Raw genomic sequence first — 20,334 nt, 5'->3', positions numbered from 1 at the left:
TAAGCCCATGCATGGATGTGGAACTCCAAATGTCTTTTTAACACGTCATTGTTAAATGAGAGCTAGCAGCCAGGGATCACTATGAGGTTTTGAGGAATATCAGAAACAGACCTAAAACAAAGAAACAGAAAAAAACATTCTCAAGAAACCAGACCACACAAAGAGGAGACAAATACGTTTTTAGGTCATTTTATACATTCAGAGCAATAAATAAGTGCAGCCGTAAAAGGATATGATCCTTTATTAAAAGGACAGGAAAAAGGAGCTGTGTGAGAAAAAGAACCCAGTTTTCCTCTTCTGAGCCTTTCTCCTTTACCACTCACACAGAGCACTTCTTTTGTGTCTCTTTTGAGACTTCTGGTCGCTAGATGTGTGCTGATTCCCCCCAAACCGAACAATTCTCCATGACACCAGTTGGGTGCCCTGTAGTTTAACTCCATTCTGACACTATCTACATGGAGAGAGTATCAGATCCCACAGGTAACAGACTCAGTCCCGCAGGACTGACCACCACCTCCCCGCTTTCAGATGCTAATCACAAGTAGTGGGTCCCCAGTTTACCTACAGTTTTGGTCAGATTTGGCTACAAATCAGTGGTTCCCATGACCTTCCCTCAGGTTTGGTTATTTTGCTAGAGCAGCTTCCGGAACTCAGGGAGACATGTTTATAGGTTTATTAAAGGATATGATAGAGGATATAGATAAAGAGATACGTAGGAGTAGTTCTGGGAGGGTTTTGCAAGCAAGAGCTTCTTTCCTGTGTAATTTTGGGGTACATCACTCTCCTGGTATGGATATATTCAGCAGCCTGTAAGTGTTCTGTACCCCCATATTACTGGGATTTTATGGAGGCTTCCTCATGTAGACATGATCAGTTATTAACTCCATTTCCAGCTTTCCTCCCGTCTCTCGGAACGTGGGGGTAGGACTGAAAGTTTCAAACTTCTGATCTTGGCTTGGCATCCAGCAGCCCCCCCCTAGAGTCACCTCATTAGAACAAAAGATGCTCCTGGTGCCCTTATCAGTTTCCTAAGCAGTTCTGTGCCAGGAACCAGGGACAGAGACAATATATTATCTCACAGAAGCCACTGAAAATTATAAACATAACAGAAATTAGAAAGACTTAAAGGTAGAATTAAGAAAATCTTAATTCTAGAAAGTAGAGCAAAAAGGCAAAGAGATGAAAAAATAAGAGAAAATAAAGGGAACTTAAGACACCAGCCCACCATATCCAAAATTTAAGTAAGAGTAGGGAATGTAGACAAACAGCAAAAAGGTAATAAAATAGTATTTCATAGAGCAGAAGTTCAGGAATTTCCAGATTGAAAACCTCATAGCATGCTCAACACACACATAAAAATAAACTCACAACAAGATACATCATTGTAAAATTTCAAAACACCAAGGGTGAAGAGCTTCTATAGAGGGTGAAAAGCAGGTTAAGACACAAAGGCCAGAGAAGCAGAATGGCAAAAGATGTCTGAACAGCAACCTTGAACACCAAACAGGAATGGAATAGTGCCTTCAAAATTCTGTGGTAAAGTTATTTCAACTTGGAATTCTATTTGTTCAAACTGTCAGCATTTGAGAGGCAAACAAAGGGGCTGTTAAGGTAGGAGTAATGCTTTATTTTTCAGGTTTGTTGGAAGGTATCTAAATATGCATGTTATTATTCTTTAAGCCATACAGTTATGTTCTATATACTCTTTAAACACCAACCTGTCACAGAATTTAAATGACCCCAAAAAGTAGCCAATAGGGCAAAATGTTAGAACTTAGGAGTTGAACAATGGGTACATGCATGTTTTGTTATTCTCTGTATCTTTTGCATACCTCATGCATATTATGATAAAATATTTTAAGAAAACTTTATTTAAACAGTAATAGTAGGGAGGGCAGGTGGTAGGGCAGAAGAGAATGAGTGACAGCACACTAATAGAACAGTCTCTTCCTCCAGATTTGTAAGACGTGTTCTCCGTGGGGTGGGGGGCTCCGATCCCTACCAACTTACTTATAGTTTATTATACTTACAGTACTAAGCAGGTGGACTCAAGCTGCCTCTTTCACTGACAGATCACCACAACATGACCTTTTCTGTCAAATTATAGACCTCTTGGCTTGTTCTATATGCTGTACCAAGTGCATCTTGGTGTCCTTATTTTTCAGGTATTATTAGAAGTAGACAGGCTGTCACAGCCCTACCGATGCTGTCTTACAGTTTATTACCTTGTGTAGACTTTGGGTTCAGACCAGCTGGCTTCTTACCTAATAGTATTGCCTTAAGTAAGTTTCTAAATCTTTTTCAGTGTCCTCATCAGTATACTGGTAATAATCATAGTGTCTAACTCCTAAAGCTTTTTGAGACTTACTTTTAACTATTGTCATCATCATTATTTGCAAATGGCAAGGTTGTACTTTTATAAACTAAAAGTGGTCATCATAGTCCTCAGAAGACTGATAAATAAATGCATCATGAACATTTTTAGTTGTAAGCTTAGATAAATATAGCCACACTGCAGAGAGACCAGTAAAAGAATCATAAAACAAATATAAATATGGCAACACTAAGGATTGGTGGAAAACACTACTAAGAGGGTATCTGAACTGTGGAGCTGTTCATTTTATTTATATATATTTTTATTTTTACAGAGAACATTTCATGAATTTGTGTGTCATCCTTGTGCAGGGGCCATGCTAATCTTCTCTGTATTGTTCCAATTTTAGTATCTGTGGTGCTGAAGCAAGCACCTGTTCATTACTTTTGAAATTCTGCTGGTACTTTTTTTTTTCTTCAGTTAACACTCTTGATCCTATTATAGTGCAAAAAATTTGATGTACAGTTAAGAACTTTTAATTTGCTAAAAGATGTATGTTACCAAAAAAGAAGGGAAAACGAAGATGCCTTGCCTCCTTAGAAACCAAAATTGTTTGTGGGGCACCTGGATAGCTCAGTCGGTTAAGTGTTGACTCTTTTTTTTTTTTTTAAATATTTTATTTGTTTATTTGACAGCTAGAGAGAGAGCACAAGTAAGCAGAGTGGCAGGGAGAGGGGCAGAGAGAGAAGCAGGCTCTCTGCTGAGAGCCTGACGCGGGGCTCTATCCCAGGACCCCAGAATCATGACCCGAGCCAAAGGCAGCCTCTTAACCAACTGAGCCACCCGGGGGCCCCAAGTGTTGACTCTTGATTTCAGCTCAGGTCATGCTCTTGAGGGTCATTAGAGTAAGCCCAGGTCAGGCCCTGCACTGGGGCTGGAGCCTGCTTAAGATTCTTCCTCTTCATCTCCCTCTGCCCCAAAAGGGAAAAAAAAGAGAGAGAGACCAAAATTGTTTGGATAAAGTCTCACATAGTGATAGAATAACCTAAACACTAATTCATATAGTCACTGGTTGCCTCACTTAATAGGTTGAGTAGGTTCACAATACTCATAAAAATAATATTAAGTAATTAATATTTATATTAATATAATATATAATATTATCATAAATAATACTAAATACTAAATAATATTAAATAACATTTAAAAAATCAGCTGAACTGAGTAAAAACATGTTTGTGGGGCACCTGGGTGGCTCAGTAGGTTAAGCATCCAACTCTTGATCTCACCCCAGGTTTTGATCTCAGGGTTGTGAGTTCAGGCCTGACTGTTCAGGACTGTTTCTTCATGACTGTTTGAATCTCTCTATCTGAAATGGGTCAGAGTGAACTTTGCAGTTTTGCAAGCAAAGAAACAAAGATTAAGGAAACAAAAGACCGTGCAGGAAGGGGAAAAACGTCATTAAATATTACATGGCTCCACTGTGAATAGTTGTACATTGTCATAACAATGTAAATATTGAAAATTGATTTAACCAAAATTGTGGTATAACTATATGAGGTGGATGTGTGAGGATAATAAGAGAGAGACATATGGAGGGGTAATGGCAAAGCAATACTAAATCTACATCTACCATGTTTGGAAGTCGGTACGTAATGCCTAATTCTGCAAAATCAAGAAGCAGCAATATAAATGTATTATCCAGAAATATGGTCCAAAATTGCCCTTCCTTCCTGCCCTCCCAAAAGCACTGAAATATTTAGAAATCTTTGCTCTGGGCACTTGGTGCAGTCCCTTTTAATGTAGAAACTCTTATCTTTTAATGGCAAATGTTCTTGATTTACTTATTTGATTATTTTCTTCTTTCCATTTCTGCTTATCTCCCTTTCTACAATTACTCAGATTTGAGGCCTCTTGAACTGATCCTCTTAGTCCATTGATTTCTGAATGTTTTCTGTATTGTTATCCTCTCATTATCTTTTTGCTCTACTTTCAGAGAGATTTCCTCAGCTTAACTATTTTTTTAAAAGATGTGTTTATTTATTTTAGAGAGAGAGCATGCATGCACAAAAAGGAGGGTGGGACAGAGGCAGAGGGAGTGGGAAACAGAATCTTGAGCAGACTCCTTGCTGAACATGGAGCCTGACACTGCCCCAGCCAAAACCAAGAGTCGAGAGCTTAACCGACTGAGCTACCCGGGCACCCCTCAACTCAACTATTTATCTTAGAGCTCTTTTATTGTTTTTTGTTTTTTGTTTTTTTCAAAAAATTTCTACTCTCATATTTTGAATTTTTAGGATCTCTTTTTTGTTCTCTTTAGATAGGTGGTAGATAATCATGCTATTCTAATGCTGCGGATACCACACTCTCTGGTCTCTGGGGTATGGAAGATAGTCTTTCCATTTTTTCCCCTCTCCTATGTGCATCTCTTCAGGGTTGCCTCTCTCTGCTTATTTCCATCTTTGTCTTTCACACAGAGGCTGTCCTCAGATACCCAATGACTTTTGGTTTTCTAAGACTGGGGGGATTAGATGGCTCTGGGAAGCTCTGGGTACCTCTAGGCATAGGTGTAGTGTGGTGATGGGGGCTTGGCCCTTGGTTGTTGATTTGGGTGGTTTTCTTCACTGACAGAACCCTGATTGTCAGGATTTCTAGGTTTTCTTGGATCAGACTCCCCAGACATGACTTCACATTCCTAGGCCTAGGAGATAGAGGCTGGAAGCAGGCATTACAGGAACCAAGTACAGGAAGACAAGATAGCTGCACTTAGGATTCCATATATTAAAGTTCACTGAATTCCACTGTCTTTAGCATGGTACATCTAGCTTTGATTTTGTCTAGTATCCTTGGTTTCACAGATCCCCTCTAGAATAAACCTGCCATTATATATCCACTTGCACAGTAGATCCATCATACAGAGTAGGGGAAGAGCTCTGGGGTGGGGAGATGTCAAATTGCTTCCTATAAACACTTTCTTCTCATTCTCCTGCTGGTAGCCTCACAGTTCAAAAGTACCCATTGCCAACAATTTAGAGGCTTTAGGAAATGTGAAATGTAACTTAGTTTCTTGACCTTTCCAACGGTTGCTTTCAAAAAGTATTAATAGGTAGTTCATGCTCCTGTGTCTGCTTTTCACTTTCTTAAAATTTTCTTGTATTGACTTCTCTTCTACCCTCTTTGTTATTATGAATTCTTTTTAAATCACTTTTCGCTCATTTTGATGAGATTATAGAATGCAAGCAAACATGAGTACCGTATTTTGAACTTTTGAGATCGCACACGCGTGCGCGCGCACATAGTATCACAAGATGGGGGAGGGGCAGAGGGCGCGGCCGACTCCCCAATGAGCAGGGAGCTAGATGCAGTACTTGATCCCAGGAATCTGGGCTCATGAACTGAGCTGAAGGAAGATGCTTAATCGACTGAGCCACCCAAGCATCCCTTGACCTTTGTTTTTATTTAGAAGTCTAATCTTTGTCATTATTTTAGCTATTACAGCAAGTACTCTAAAGCTATAGGTATTGGGTTTATATGAAATATCTGAAGATAAGTATCTTTTAAAATGGTTAAGATAGAGCAGATTTAGGCAAACCACAGTAACTCCTGTTTGGCTCTCATAATTTTACTCAGCTGTTACTAACTTTTATAGAAGTTTATGTGATTTTTAAACCGACTGAGGAAAAGCTCTCCTCCCTAGAAAGCTCCTATTATTTTGCACATAGTTTTTGAGTTCAGTAGATTGAATTCATAGTTTTGAATTCAATAGATTGTTTCACTAATGTAGGCTACTTTATTTTTACATCTATTTTGACTAAAATGTTTTTCTCTGTGTTTCACAAATTGCTTTTCCATGGCATATAAACAATGAACAAGCTTTAAAAACTGTATTTTTCTTATAGATCACATTCTGTTTTTGATGATAAAAATATTAGTTCATTTACCTTGACAGTTACCTGTTCAACGGGAACTTTCAAGTACATCACAATAATATAAATTCAACTTTATAGACTTTATGAAATTGTCTCTGCTAAGAGATGCCTGGGGTGGCTTAGTCAGTTAGACACTTAATTAGTTAGACGCTTGGTTAGTTAGAAGCTTAGTTAAGTGTTTGCCTTCGGCTCATTGGGTGTAGATTACTTAAAAATAAATTTTTTTTTAAAGATTTTATTTATCTATTTGAGAGAGAAATTGCAAGTAGGCTGTCAGAGAGAGAGAGAGAAGCAGGTTCCCTGCTGAGCAGAGAGCCTGATGCCGGGCTGCATCCCAGGACCCGGAGATCATGACCAGGACTGAAGGCAGAGGCTTAACCCACTGAGCCACCAGGTACCCCCCAAATAAAATCTTAATAAAAGAAAAAGATAAAGAGAAAGCAGTTATACTGGGTAGAAAATAGGATAGATGATTGGGCAGAGTGTCCAACAAGGTTGAATAATTACTCAAATTTAATTTTTTTAGTCAAATTTTATTTTTAAGTTGTTTTCCTAAAGCTTAATTGCTTCAATTATATGCTTGGCTCTTTGATGCTTCAGCAGTCTGTTTAGAAATAGACTGGAAATCTTCAGTGTGCACTTGCATATTCATTATCTCATGTGTTCCTTGCCAGCACCAGGAGGCAGAACCAATATTATTTTTCTTTTCTGAGGGTGGAGTAGTTCTCACCTAGTTGGTCAAGACTTCTTCCACAGTGAGGTGTTTCGAACAGGTATATGGAATCTTTACTCCCTGCATACAATATAATAATGAAGCTGTTTACAACAGATGTTTTCAGTATGTACATGGTATTTCACAGAAAAGTCATGTGATTCTGACAGATTTGGTTCTCTTAAGAATATCAAGGAACATCTAAAGCTTTTATCTACCATTGTGAAACAGAATTGTCACTAAGAACTAGATTATAAATCGTTTGAAAGCAGAGAACGTTTTATGTACTCTTTCATATCTCTTCATCAGCCTAGACCACTGATGGACATAGAATAGATGTTCAGTGCCTTTGCTAGTTGAATAACTGACAGCAGTTTCCAAATGGGCGTATCTGTTCCAATTTAAAATGGGTTTTTAAAAAATTTACTACTTAGGTAATGTTAAGTTATGTTACTTCAATTACTAAGATCTTTAATTTACATTTCTGCTGGTTAGTAAGTTTTCCAGAGGTTTTTTTTTTTTTTTTTTTTTTTTTAGCAAAATGAACATGATGTACACTGGAACCACAGAAATCAGAAAAGTCACTAACAAACTTTATTATTTTATCAGTTTACTCTGTCTATCCTGATGTTCCAAAATCTTCAGTGAATCTCAGTTATGTTTGTTTTTGAATCCTGGATTTTATTTGGAAGGGGTGTGCATTTTCACTAACAATTTATTCCACTCTGAACTTATATTTGTATAAAATGTGCATTTGGAGTGTCTCCATCAGGAAACACAGCAAACAGCTCACCAGAAAAACAACCTAGAAACAAAGATGTTTGGGGCTCACTGATCTGTAAATACAAAATTAATCATGTTCTGCTACTCATTCTACTCTCATGTGATTTTTAGCTTGTGCAGTGTACTTGAATATTTATACCTTTGTGTATAAAACAGAAATACTACCTCCTGAACAATTATAAGGAATAACCAAGAAAATAAATTTTAATACTAAAATATGTGTGTGTGTAGATGTAATGGGTCATAATTGATTACAAGAAGAAATGATCACATATCAAATTGTATGTGGCATGTTTTGGGGTCACTGTAAAGAATTAAATTAAATTCTAGCTTTATAGTTCTCCTTTAATTCTCTTCCAAATTAGGTAAAAAGCTTTCTGTATAAAATTTTAAACCATGCAGTCTTAAATATTTAATAAAATAACAAGTAAATCATACCAAGTAAACAGTAAGACTCTTGCTAGCCGTCTTAGCTTGGTAAACAAGGCTCCCAGAATTACTGAACAATCTAGTTCTTAATCTTTCCAAATACACACAGCTGTTGTGTTTAAGAGTGACAAGTTGCCATTATGGCCTAATTACTGGTGCTTGCTCCAGACATATGCAAAATATTTACAGTGTAATAAAAGAATCCACACAACCCAAATGTTTGGTAGATTTAATTCTATAGCCCTCTCTTTTTTGTTTTTATTTTTTATTTTAGGGGGAATGTAATTATCATATGGTCACCATCAGAGAAGTAAAAAGTACAGTTCCCAAACATGATTTGTTTAAATGTGTTTACAGATATTCTTTCTTTGTGAATTTGGAAACCATCCCTTTCAACGCGCCACCTGCAATACACACATGTATTTGAACAGATTCTGCTATTGAAAAATATACAAAAAGGAAATCCATACAGCTAAAGTGCATGAGATGTTTCAGAATACTTAGGGTGGCTGATAAAGATCATCAGGTTCTAAGTTCTTTATGATTTGTTGAGCTATCATTTGGTGGGCTCTCTTAAATCTGCTAATGCCTTGTAGAATATCTTACAGTCGTCTACTTGTGTTTCAGGATGTATATCTTGGGTATTAAAGGTATTGGTATTTGATGTCTTTAAAACAGGCAGAAAAGATTGGCAGTCTTAAGTAGGCATCAGAAATTGATCAAGGAGTGCATCTGGGCCAGACTTAGAGTCAGCAGACTGATCCTACTTCTCAGTGCATTAGAATTTGGCCCAAAGGGCCCATATATTTATCTGGACTTAAAATTTGTAACCTATGGAATAGTAGGATTAATAGTTGTTCATCTCATATATCATAGGATTTCTGTGATTCTTGTTTTACTTTATTATTTCCAAACCTTGAGAGAAGTATTTTTTTTTAAAGATTTTATTTATTTATTCGACAGAGAGAGATCACAAGTAGGCAGAGAGGAAGGCAGACAGAGAGGAGGAAGCAGGCTCCCCGCTGAGCAGAGAGCCCGATGCGGGACTCGATCCCAGGACCCTGAGATCATGACCTGAGCCGAAGGCAGCGGCTTAACCCACTGAGCCACCCAGGCACCCGAGAGAAGTATTTTTATATGCCCCAAATTCTGCAGTGTTCATAAATTGGTATTATAATTGGTATATTACGTTTTTTTTCATAACATTAAACTTATTTCAGGCAGACACATTGAGCTATTTAGATTGAGGATATTTTGGGTGATTTAAACAGTTTGGCTTTGCCAATGACCATGAGTTTCAACTTAGTTGCTAGCTGTTAACAGCACAGACTGTATTTTTTACCTCCCTTTTTCTTTTTCCTGTTCTTAAAGGAAGTATGGAGTTGGAATTGGATTGACCTGATTCGGTTTGACTCCTTTCACCAGGACTCTTTCCATTCATTGGTAATATTGCCAGCTCTATCTTTAGAACATGTCCAGAATTCACCACTTTTCTCCAGGTTCACTATCTGATAGTCTAGTCTTCTGTCTGGGCAATTATAGTAACATTCTTGCTGGTCTATCTACTTTCATGCTTGCTTGCTGTAGTCTGTTTCCCACATCAAAGTGATCCTTCTAAAATATAAGATAAATTGTGTCCCTTTAATGCTCAAAATCATCTAGTGACTTCCCATTTCATTCATTCCACAGTTCATTGTCCTGTAAGGCCCTATGTGAGCTGAGCTCCCTACCTTTCTGACCTCTTTTCCTATTTTCCTTCTCTCTCACTCTGTTGCAGATCCCTTGGCCTCTTTGATATTCCTTAAACACAGCAAGGAATACCTTTTTGCCTGTGCTATTCTTTTTGCCTTCGGAATGTTGTTTCTCCAGATGTTTTCATGGCATTCTCCTTTACTTCCTTCAGGCTTTGGCTCAGATGTCTTCTTTTCTAGGAAACCTTTTCTTACCATCTTCTATAAATAGTAACATAACACCTACTTGCCATATATATATATATATATATACATATATATATATATATATATATACATATATGTATATATATATATATTTTTACTTTTCTCTGTAGCACTTAACGCTCTGTGAATGTATTATACAGTTGACCCTTGAACAACATGGGTTTGAACTATGCTAGTCCACTAATATGTGGATTTTTTTCAGTAAGTGTAGTATAGTACTATAAATATATTTTCTTAATCTTTAGTTTATTATAAGAATACAGTATATAATCCATATAAACATATGTATTGGTTGACTGTTTATGTTATTGGTAAGGATTCTGGTTAACCATAGGTTATTAGAAGTGAGTTTTGGGGGGATAAAAGTTATACTCAGATTTTCAACTGGGCATTTGGGGTTTGGGCTTTTAACAACCACATTGTTCCAGGGTCAGCTCTATTACTAGTGGCAGTTCAAAATGATACAACCATTCTGGAAAGTAGCTTGTAGTTTCTTAAAAGCTAAACACATACTTAATTATATAACACAGGCATTTGCTTTTAGATATTTTTTAGGAGAAATTAATACTGCACAGAAACTTATTCACAAATATCTATGGCAGCTTTACTCATAACAGCCCCTATAGGGACATCATCCAATTAGCAGGCGAAAGGATCGACAAATGCTGTTCTATCCATAAAACGGGATACTACTCAGGAATGAAAGAACTGGTTATACATGCATACAACAACATTGATGAACCTCAAAAGGTTTATACTAAGTAAAAAATCCAGACCCCAAAAGAATACATACTGTTCACAGAATATTCTTGAAAAAGTAAAACTAATTTATCATGATAGAAAGCAGAGCAGTTGGCTAAGGCTGAGTGTAGAGAGAGAACTAACTATAAAGGGCATTAGGGGGGTTTTGGTTGTGGGGAGGGTGTTGGAATACTCACTAAGTATATACATTTGTTAAAACTGTACACTTAGAATGGGTACATTTTATTATATGCAAAGCTATAATTCAATATAGGGGTTTTCAAAGATTTTATTTATTTATTTTAGAGAGCATGAGTGGAGGAAGGGACAGAGGGAGAGGGTAAGAATATCAAGCAGACTCTGTGCTGAGCCTGACGAGGGGTTTGATCCCATGACCCTGAGATCATGACCTGAGCTGCAACCAAGAGTAGGACACTTAACCGACTCAGCCATCCAGGCACGCCTAGGGTTTATTTTTTTAAAAAATGGCTTCGTAAGTAAAAGAATGTAACCCATGGCTGAAGATAGTTTTTTAAAGTAAAAATCTTAGAGAAGGGTGAAATCTTAGGGCACACCATTGAAAAATCTGACATTTTTCTGTAGACCTAACTCCACTATGTGTTACAGCTCAGAATGTCTGGTAAAAGCACCCTCATTAGCAGGGTAAGAAAGGTTAAGAAGTCACCATGAAATAAAAACTCTGTGATTTCTGTTGGGCTTATGAGCTACTTCAAAAGCTCTGGCCTTCATGAACATAAAGTGGTGTCTTAGAGATGCCATTATCCCTAAAAAATAAAACTCAAAGGGCTGGGGAGGTGGTGAAAGGGGGGTGGTGCTAATACCAATCTGGCTCCTTTGCTGGGGACTCTTGTTCTCTTGTTCTGTATTAATCCAGTGCTGTATTTAGAAAAGATTAAATCAAAACTATGAAATTAAAACATGATGAGTGATTAAAAGCAGCAAAAGAAAAACAACTTGTTATATACAAGGGAACTTCCTCCCTCCACAAGGCTGCCAACAAATTTCTCAGCAGAAACTTTTTAAGGCCCCAAAGGGAACAGCATGATACTTTCAGGTGCTGAAAGGAAAGAATTCCAACCAAGAATACTTTACCCAGGAAGGTTATCATTCAGAACTGAAGGGGAGAGAGAGAGTTTCCCAGACAAGCAAAAGCTAAAGGAGTTTGGCACTACTTAACCAGCCTTATCCAAGAAATACTAAAGGGAATTGTTTAAGCCGAAAGAAAAGAGCACTAACTTGCAACAAGAAAACATACAAAAGTAAAAAACTCAGTGGTAAATGTCAATCTATAGATAAGATAGTGGGTTAATAATTTATAACGCTAGTATGAAGTTTAAAAGAAAATAGTAAAAATAACTACAACTACAATAATTGGTTAAGGGACATACAAAATAACAAGATGTAAAATGTGACATTAAACATAAAATTGGGAGTGGGGCAGTAAAAATAGAGTTTTAAAAATGTGTTCAGACTTAACTTGCTATCATCTTTTTTTTTTTTTTTGGTCTTATTTATGTTGTCTTTTTTAAAAAAAAATTTATTTCTTTTCAGCATAACAGTATTCATTGTTTTTGCACCACACCCAGTGCTCCATGCAATACATGCCCTCCCTAATACCCACCACCTTGTTCCCCCAACCTTCCACCCCCCACCCCTTCAAGACCCCCAGGTGGTTTTTCAGAGTCCATAGTCTCTCATGGTTCACCTCCCCCTTCCAATTTCCCTCAACTCCCTTCTCTGCTCCATCTCCCCATGAGTACCCAACATGGACGGGACTGGAAGAGATTATGCTGAGTGAAATAAGTCAAGCAGAGAGAGTCAGTTATCATATGGTTTCACTTGTTTGTGGAGCATAACTTGCTATCATCTTAAAATAGTGGTTATACAAATAGGTCATTATATGTGAGCCTTGTTATGCCATAAAAAGAAAACCTATAGTAGATACATAAAAGATAAGAAAGGAATCTGAGCAGAATATTACATAAAGTCATCAAGGCACAAGGGAAGAAAGAAACAAAGAAGAATTACAAAACAGCCACAAGATTGAATCAGTAAACAAAAACCTCCCAAGAAACAAAAGTCCAGGAGGAGAGAGCTTCACTCGTGAATTTCACCAAACATTTGAAGATTTTAATACCAATTCTCAGACTCTTCCAAAAACTTGAAGAGGAAGGCACACTTCTGAACTCATTTTCAAAGGCCAGCAATACCCTCATGCCAAAACTGGTCAGAGACACTGTAAAAAAGAAAACCATAGACCGGTGTTCCTGATGAACATAAATGAAAAATACCTTCAACAAAATACAAGCAAAATGAATTCAACAATACATTAAAAGAATCATTCACCATGATTGAGTGTGATTTATTTCTGGGATGATAGGATGTTTCACAATCCACAAATCAATAACTATGATACACCCCATGAAAAATGTGAACGAATAAAAATGATCTCAAGAGATGCAGAAAAAGTAGTTGACAAAATTTAGTATACTTTTAGATTTAAAAAAAAATGTTCACAGAGTTTGTTTAGATGAAGCACACCTCAGCACAGTAAAGGCCATATATGAGGAGACCACAGCTAACACTGCTCAACAGTGGAAAGTTAAAAGCCTGCTTTCTTTTCTTTTCTTTCCTTCCTTCCCTCTTTCAAGATTTTATTTATTTATTTTAGAGAGAGAGCACAAGTTGGGGGAAGGTGAAAGACAAGCAGGCTCTGTGCTCATTGCAGAGCCCAGTGTGGGGCTCAGTCCCAGCACCCCAAGATCATGCCTTGAGTCAAAATCAAGAGTCAGAAACTTAACTGAGCCACTAAGGTGCCCCTAAAAGCTTTTCTTTTAAGAACAGGAAGAAGACAAGGTTGTGTACTATCACCACTTTTATTTAGCATAGTACTGGAAGTCCTAACCAGAGTAGTTAAGGAGGAAAAGAAATAAAAGACGTCCAAATTGGAAAGGAAAAAGTAAAACTGTCACTATCATGAACAACATGATTTTACATATTGAAAACCTTACAGACTCCACCAAAACTGGTTAAAACCAATAAATCAGTTCAGTAAAGTTCAGGCTAAAAAATCAATATGCAAAACCTGTTGCATTTTTATATACTAACAAACTATCAGAGAAATTAAGTCTTGCTGATAATGTGGAATTTAAGAAACAAAACAGGATCATAGGGAGAAAGAGGAAAAAATAAGACAAAATCAGAGAGGGAGACAAACCATAAGAGACTTTTTAAAAAAAGATTTTATTTATTTGTCAGAGAGAGAAAGCGAGTATATACAAGCGGGAGGAGTGGCAGACGGAGGGAGAAGCAGGCTCCCCACTGAGCCGGGAGCCAGATGTGGGACTTGACCCAGGACCCTGGGATCATGACCTCAGCAAGGCAGATGCTTAACTGACTGAGCCACCCAGGCATCCGCCATAAGAGACTCTTAAGCATAGGAAACAAATTGAGGGTTGCTGGAGTGGAAAAGGGTGGGGAATGGTATAACTGGGTAATGTGCATTAAGGAGGGCATAGGATATATTGAGCAGTGGGAATTATTTAAGACTGATGAATCACTGACCTCTATCAATAATTCATCCCATGTTAATTGAATTTAAATAGAAATAAGTAAATTTTAAGAAAGAGAAACTAAGAAATAATCCCATTTATAATTACATTAAGCAAGAATAAAATACCTAGGAATAAATGTAATCAAGGAGGTGAAAGACCTGTACAATGAATACCAAAATATTGATGAAAGAAATTAAAAAAGACAAATAAATGCAAACATATTCCATGCTCATGTATTGAAAAATTAATATTATTGAAATATCCATATTACTCAAAGCAATCTGCAGTTTGAATGAAATCCCTATCAAAACACAACACTTTTGACAGAACTAGAACAAAAAAATACTAAATTCTAAACTTGTATGGAAACACAAAAGATTGCAAATAGCCAAAGCAATCTTGACAGAAATAACAAGGCATCACAGACCCTGATTTCAAATTATGTTATAAAGCTGTAATAATCAAAATAGCATGGTATTATTGGCATAAAAACAGACACATGCATCAGTGGAACAGAATAAAGAGCCCCCAAATAAACCCATGCATATGTAGTAAATTTATAACAAAGAAGGCAATGGGAAAGGACATGGGAACATGGGAAAGGATGCTTTCTTCAATAAATGGTGCTGGGAAAACTGGACAGCCACATGCAAAAGAATAAAACTGGATCACTAACTTACACCATACACAAAAAATAATTCAAAATAGATCAAAGACTTAAATGTGAGACCGGAAACCATGAGAATCCTAGAAGAAACATAGGGGGTAATCTCCTTGACATTGGTCTTGTTGATGATTTTTGGGACCTGACGCTAAAGGCAAAAGAAACAATTGGCAGTACATCAAACTAAAAAGCTTCTGCACAGCTAGGGGAACTATCAGCAAAATGAAAGGCTATGTACTAAGTGAGAGATGATATTTGCAAATTATATATCCAATACAGGATTAATATTACCAAAAAACAAACAGACTGATGAAAAAATGGGTAGAGGATCTGAGTAGATATTTTTCTGAAGAAGACCTACAGATGGCTGACAAGCATATGAAAAGATGCTCAACATCACTCATCATCAGAGAAGTGCAAATCAACAATAATGAGATATACATTACACCTGTCAGAACGGCTGTTATTGAGAAGACAAGAAATAATAAGTATTGGCAAGGATGTAGAGAAAAGGGAGCCCTTGTGCACTTTTTTTTTTTAAGATTTTTTTTTTTTTTTAATTTGCCAGAGAGCGCAAGTGAGTACACACAAGCAGGCAGAGAGGCAGGCAGAGGCAGAGAGAGAAGCAGGCTCCCCGCTGAGCAAGGAGGCCGATGCGGGACTCAATCCCAGGACCCTTGGATCATGACCTGAGCCAAAGGCAGCGGCTTAACCCACTGAACCATCCAGGCGTCCCACCCTTGTGCACTCTTGATGAGAATGTAAACTGTTGCAGTCGCTATGGAATACAATGTGGAGGTGCCTTGAAATAATTAAAATAGAGCTACCATATTATCAAGTAATTCCACTTCTGGGTATTTATCCAAAAGAAAACAAAAACACCAAAACAAAACAAAACCCCAAAACACCAATCCAATAAAATATATGCACCCCTATGTTCATGGTAGCATTATTTGCAGTAGCCAATATATAGAAACAACCCAAGTGTCTGTCAATGGATGAATGGATAAAGAGGTTGTGGTATACATATATATATAGTGGAATACGACCCAGTCATAAAAAAAGAATGTAATATTGCTGTTTGTGACAATCTCGATGGACCTTGAGTATATCATGCTAAGTGAAACAAAAAATCAAAGACCAGTACCATATGATTTAACTATATGTGGCACATAAAACAAAAAACCAAAACAAACTTCACTGAACAGATTGGGAAGGGTATGAGTGAAATGGGTAAGGGGATCATGAGGTACCAACTTCCAGTTAGTAAGTCGTGGGGGTGTAATGTACAGCATTGTGACTATTGTCATTAATGTATTGCATACTTGAAAGTTTCTGAGTGGGTCTAGAAAGTTCTCTTAGAAAAAAAACAAAACCTGTGTAACTATGGTGACAGATGGTAACTAGACTTACTGCAGTGATCATTTTACAATACATACAAATATTGAATCTTTATGCTGTACCCCTGAAATTAATAGTGTATGCCAATTATATTTCAATTAAAAAACATTAAAAAGAAACCATGATGAGTGACAGTTGTGAGAGACAGCAGCTGTGGCATTAGATTTTCATCATGTCAAGCCTAAGATCTGTATTTCAGGTCACTTTTTTTCCATTGGCACTGATCCTGAAGGACAGCAGTTGTCCTTCTATTAGCTGTTTGCTAACCCACCTGTTGCCTCCATGGGCTAAAAGATTAACAGGGTTGCAGTGGGAAGTGAGCCATTTCAGAGATCTGGGTTGATTAGGGCCTTCATGTAGTATTTGCCTTCAGAAGTTTAAGCAAAACATTCTCTGGTGTTACCAGCAATAGTAATAGTATATGTTGTCATTTCCATCCTAGGAAAAGAAAACCCTTCAATATGGACATTGGTGAGGGTATGTGCTATGGTGAGTGCTGTGAAATGTGTAAGCCTGATGATTCACAGAACTGTACCCTTGGGGCAAATAATATATTATGTTAGTAAACATAAATAGAAAAAAAAGAAAAATGGCTAATACAAATGATTTGTAAATTAACAAATACTCTGCTAATAACAAAACTTATAAACAGTGGCCAAAGCTGTATATCTGGAAGTTTATAGTAATAAATGTATTTTTATTTATCAAATTAAAAAAAGATAAAACCCTTAAATTAGAACACCTGCTTCAAATGTATACCCACAATTAAAGATATAATAAATGTCTGGTTTTTTTTCAGTTATATAAAAAATTTGGTTGAAATAGTTATACCTAACATACAGTCAAATACTAAAGAATTCAAGGCAAAAGGGGATTTATCTAATTTTTCCCTTTTTGTGATAAATAGCACAATTTAATAGTCATGAAACCATTTCTTCAACCAAATAAAGTTATTGGTCAGTGGTTAAATATCATTATTTGGATAAATTAACTGTGGTGCATCTATATAATAGAATATTATGAGCAATGAAAGGAACAAACTCATGGTACATGGAAGAAAATGGATGAATCTTACATGCATTATGCTAAATGAAAGAAACCAAATTTAAAGGGCTATATACTCCTTGATAACATTTACATGGCAATCTGGAGAGGGGAAAAATAAAGAGGAAACAGATCAGTTGTTGCCAGAGGTTTGGGAGATTAGGATCTGACTTCAAATGAGTATAGAGGGAATTTGAGGAGTGGTGAATTACTTTTATTTGATTATGGTTATATGAGTATATGTTTGTCAAAATTTACAGAATTTTGCATTGAAAAGACTAAAATTACTGCATATAAATTATACCTTTATCTTTAAAAAGAAAAAAAAATCAGTATTTTCGAAGAACTTTTTGCTCCCCAAATAGTTGCTGTAATGTGAAGGAGCTATTGGTTACCACAGGTATTACAGATCTAAAAATCCTCAATAGACTCTAAATGTACAAAATGAGTCATCATGCTGTACTATTAATAGAAAGTGAACTTGTGTGAACAATATTTTATAAGAATATAAGCCCTTATGATTTGTCTCCCTCCCAATCCCATCTTGTTTCATTGATTCTTCTCCTACCCACTTAAGCCCCCATGTTGCATCACTACTTCAAGAGTTGTAGATACTGAGGTTTTTTTGCACTTTTGTGTTCACATACATTAAGCACAAGATGTATTGTATATTTGAATTTTGCTCTTTTACATTTGAGAAGTTAAGACACTTGGTTGAAAGAAAACCAGGAATTCTCTGCTAGTAGATAACTCACATTCAGTTTGGAATGCTGTATGCAAATCTTTTAATACCTTCATAAATGGTCAAAAGTGGATAGTTATTTATGTTGTACATATAAATACTAGTTCTCCAGCCTGAGAATATATTTACACATCTATTTATTCATTATTTTATTGTAATCTAACATCCCTATTAGTGATTTTTCCACATAAGGAGCTCCTTGGTAATATTCATAGGGGTGGGGGGTGCCTGGGTGGCTCAGTGGATTAAAGCCTCTGCCTTCGGCTCAGGTCATGATCCCAGGGTCATGGGATCGAGCCCCGCATCGGGCTCTCTGCTCAGCAGGGAGCCTGCTCCCCGCCCCCCCATCTCTACCTGCCTCTGCCTACTTGTGATCTCTCTCTGTCAAAAAAATAAAATCTTAAAAAAAAAAAAAATATATATATATATATATATATTTCATAGGGGTGGCATTTATTACAGTATCTGTTAAGGAGAAATCAAGAAGGAAGTACTACTTATCTCTTCCCAACTTATGGTAATTTCAGTCACTTTTGAAGTCACTCAAGGTTAAAAACTGGCAGTTGTTTTTGATTCCATTCTTTTTCTTCTCCCCATAACCAGGCATTTGCCAGGTCATGAGGATCCTACCTCTGCTTTGTCTTGTAAATTACCTCTTTCCTAAGCCCTAGTAACTTGGTGGTGCTCAGTACTGGTTGTATACAAAAGCTGGGGAAGGTATTAGAAAAAGAAATAGAGATATCTAGATCCATCCTAGAGGTGCTAAATCATAATCCCTAGGTAGAATCCAGGCATCTGTGCTTTTTTTTTTTTAAATAATTGTTTTTAAAGATTTTATTTATTTGAGAGAGAGAGCACAAGAGCACACAAGTGGGTAAGCAGCAGAAGGAGAAGCAAACTCCCTGCTGAGCAGGGAGCTTGACTCAATCCCAGGAGTCTGGGATCATGACCTGACCTGGAAGGCAGCCTCTTTATAAATATAAAAACACAACCTAGACACTTTAAATGCATCAGGAAATAGATATAAGCATGGAATAAGGAAATACAAACAAGTCAAGGAACAAAGAATTCTTTTTTTTTTTTTTAAGATTTTATTTATTTATTTGACAGGCAGAGATCACAAGTAGGCAGAGAGGCAGGCAGAGAGAGGGGGAAGCAGGCTCTACGCTGAGCAGAGAGCCCGATGCAGGGCTCGATCCGAGGAGCCTTAGATCATGACCTGAGCCGAAGGCAGAGGCTTAACCCACTGAGCCACCCAGGTGCCCTGGAACAAAGAATTCTTAAACAAATGAGAAGTCCTAATAAGTTTGTCAGAGAAATTCAAGCAGATAGGATTAGTTATAATAAAAGAATAATCAGATACTAAGTAAGAATCCTCGGAAACTAAATACATACTTCCCAATATGAAAATGTATATAGAAGGATGAGAAGATAAAATTAAGGAAGTTGCTGAAAATATAGTGCAAAGAATCAAAAAAACCAGGTAGAAGAGCTATAAGAAAAACAGTTGTCCTAGATATCCAAGATCTGATTACCCACATTTTCAGAAGAAGTCAGAGAAAATGGAGAAAGGAAATACAGAAAAAATAGAGAGCGTAAGGAAGCCTTGAGTTCTCAGAAAGTTTTCTGCTAAGTGATAAGTAGAATAAATGAAAAAATGCCTATATCTAGGAACAACACTGTCAAAATATAGAAAGCTTAGAATAGAAGAAATTCAAGATGAGTGAAAAGGAAATAAAAGATTGAGTGAGATTCAGGCTTTTATCTCATTTTTCTTCTTCAGTACTGGCAGAAGACAATGGAGGAATGCTGTCAGACCTTTTGATAGAAAGTGATTTTCACCAAGAATTCTATACCCAGCTTAAATATCAAATAAATGTAAAAGCAGAATAAAAACATTTCCAGGAATATAAGAATTAGTGTGTTTATTTCCCAGGTATTCTGTCTTTAAAAGATGCTGGAGCATGAGGGAATATGTTAGGGACAAAGAGATTGAGAAACAGTCTCTCACCTAGTATTGCAGTGCAGGCAGTCTCAGCGAT

At 36.8% G+C, this 20,334-nt stretch overlaps 1 non-coding gene across 1 annotated transcript; it reads right to left on the bottom strand.

The window, feature by feature from the left end:
* Positions 1 to 2,640: 2,640 nt before the first annotated feature.
* LOC123390460 lies at positions 2,641 to 2,747 on the bottom strand. The gene has a single exon (XR_006605049.1). It is a non-coding gene; the product is annotated as a U6 spliceosomal RNA (small nuclear RNA).
* Between the last annotated feature and the right edge of the window lie 17,587 nt (positions 2,748 to 20,334).

Source organism: Mustela putorius, unplaced genomic scaffold (assembly GCF_011764305.1).
Source record: "Mustela putorius furo isolate JIRA1106 unplaced genomic scaffold, ASM1176430v1.1 tig00537350_pilon_pilon_pilon, whole genome shotgun sequence".
Taxonomy (NCBI): Eukaryota; Metazoa; Chordata; class Mammalia; order Carnivora; family Mustelidae; genus Mustela; species Mustela putorius.
This window is presented reverse-complemented; position numbering and strand designations above follow the sequence as displayed.